The sequence below is a fragment of the Lithobates pipiens genome, unplaced genomic scaffold (assembly GCF_037356315.1).
Source record: "Lithobates pipiens isolate NorthernLeopardFrog02 unplaced genomic scaffold, aLitPip1_a1.2 Scaffold_8, whole genome shotgun sequence".
NCBI classification, from domain to species: domain Eukaryota; kingdom Metazoa; phylum Chordata; class Amphibia; order Anura; family Ranidae; genus Lithobates; species Lithobates pipiens.
The window spans coordinates 175,648,445-175,651,299 of record NW_027507903.1 but is presented as its reverse complement, the minus strand read 5'-3'; positions in this window follow the sequence as shown (position 1 = coordinate 175,651,299).

Below are 2,855 nucleotides of genomic sequence, written 5' to 3'. Positions count from 1 at the left end.
ACAGGACTTGCACACAGGCAAGATCGGTGAAGGAGAAGCAACAGTAGGACTGAAGAAAATAGAACAATGTTCTGTGACCAGGGAACACATAACTTGCCCTTTGGAGAAGGTCAGTGGGAAAGAAGCAAAAGGAGAATTGTTGAGAGTAGTGCAGAATGCTGTGGCCTGGGAACGCAGTGTTTGCCGTTATGGACTGGCTGGGAACAGTAGTCTGCGTATTACCGTGTGCTAGGCCTTCGGGGAGAAGTACTGAGTATCTCTGGACTGGTAAAGCACTCAGGTAATACCTTCCAAAAGACTGTGCACCTACCAATTCACTGAGCCACCGGGGAGAGGTATTGCATGCGTCTGGCTTGCTGATTTGCTGAGGCAACACCATTCAAGTACAGCCAGCAAACTGGGGTTATTCAGAGTGATCCCTTTTTGTATTACTGGAAGTGATTATACAGGAGTCTAACAGTTTTGCAGTAGAGGATTTGTACAAGAAGAGAAGAATTTAGAGGAGTGATAATCTGCTGAATTGAGTGCAGAGGAAGAGGAGCAATAGTCTGCAGTGGAGATATGCAGAGGAAATAGACTGTGAATGTTAGAAGTGGATAATTTTCAGGGCTAAAGTTGCAAATTAATGTTCTTCAAATGTGATGACAATTCAATAAGTGCTATGGGCATCCCATATCTTCCTTTACCCCAACAAGTTGTATCCCGCAATAAACGCAACAAAACTACGCAAATGACTGCTCATTGTCTCAGAGGTGATAGATGGGGGTCTAGCAGAAAGGTGATTTGGTGGATGTTAGTAACTAGTGGTAACCAACCGCTACATTTAAATCTCCACCCCCCTTCTAAATGTTATCCTAAGTACCCTGTGAATGGAGGATGCATATACTTGCCTATTCTGATGGGGCTCTGGTCTGGTCACACGATCAGCTCCTGGGGCGGCTTCAGGGGAGGGGAGAGATCACTGACAATGGCTGAAATGCCTGTGCAATGACGTCATCCATAGGATGGATGGGAGGGACAGATGACAACAGATGCCCCATAGCAAACCTATGGGTGATGTCACCACACAAGCATTTTAGCTGTTGTCGGTGATCTCTTTTCTCCTCTGATACCACTGCTGGGAGCTGAAGGAGTAAAAATAGGTAAGTATAAACATCTTCTTTCACAGGGTAGTTAGAATAGGATTTAGAAGGGAGTGGGAGCAGGTTTAAGCATAGTTAGGAATAGCCTGGAGTTCTACTTTAAAGAACCAAAGGCAAAGTTTAAACTGCAATGATACATATAGAAAGTACATACTTAGCTAAGCCAGTTAGGTGGGATGAGTTATGCTCTTATGTGCTGTCCTGGAAGATTCTTGGAAATTAAGTTACCAGTAGACATGTGCGTTTTCATTTTTTGGACGAGAATTGCATTTCTGGGGAATGGACATAGTAACAAATGTCAATAAAAATGAATATTGAAATTAACAAATGCATTAGGTTAATTAGTTTCATTCGGATGACGTTACATGAGTCGATAGAAGTTTGGGCCCATGGGGAATGAATTACATTTTGAAATTTGTTCGATAATTCTGATTTGAAAAACGAATGGATCTGAATTTCATTCCATTCATTAATTTGGATGCACATGACATCAGTTGATAGAGTCCAATCAGCTCATGCAATTTCTTTTGGTGGGTTGGACTAGCATTCGAAAATATTGAATCCTTCTAATTCAACTCCATCTGATTCATTGATATATGGAATATATAGCAATCTTCTGGAAAAACTGCAATGTTTTTTTTTAATCCACCCAGGGCAATGAATATATGAAATGAATGTCTAAGATACTAAATGAATTCCTAAAAGGAATCGGGTCAACATAAGGAACATTTGTGCTGATGTCTAGTTACCAAGTAACTGACTTAGTTTTTTACACAACATACCTTTATTCTATTTTTCTCCACATTTAAATGCAGACAAAACTTTCCAGCAAATGCAAAATGGAGTTGAGGCACACCATATAATGGAAGCCTACAACAGTCAGCTTTTATTTATATGGTTTCAACTTTTTTGGCCAAAAAAAAAAAAAAAAGATAAAAAAAGCTGCTACTGTAATTGCTTAAAAAGTGCCGATGTTAGGCTTTTATTTGTTTATCGTTTACTGAAAATCCATTTAGAACTATATGTCCATGCCAGCCAGAACCTGTTTTGAGTGTGGCAATGCTGCTGAATGATTTCACTATATTGTAGATATATATTATACTGTAGAAACAATGGGGCCAATTCACGAAAGCCGTGTGCCATCAGTAGAGGCACACGGCGAGGTGCACTGCACATTTCCATATTGAAGAAATGGTGCACTGGTAAGGTTTTGGACCCGAACTAGAACAGCCCGGTATCTTGTTTCTGTCCCCCTGGCCAAATTAATCCTTAGGGTCCTTTCACACGGGGCGGATCAGTTCTGATCCGCCCCGTGGATATCCGTTTGCTCAGCGGGGATCACTCCGCCGATCCCCGCTGAGCAGGGAGATGACAGGTCTGTCTCTGCACACTGCGCAGGGACGGACCTGTCACAGCGCCGCTCTCCCCTATGGGAGATCGGATGACGACGGACCGCAGTGCCCGTCATCACCCGATCCGATCCGCAGACGGATGGAAAAATAGCTTTTTCCTCCGTTACACTTTTTCGGATCGGAGCGGGTCGGATGTCAGCGGACATGTCACCGCTGACATCCGACGCTCCATAGAGCTCTATGGAGCACCCGTTCAGGTCCGCCTGAAAAACTGACAGGCGGGCCTGAACAGGACGTCAGTGTGAAAGGGGTCTTAATATAAAGTGTGCACACTTGAAGTCAAACACTGACACACACGTAT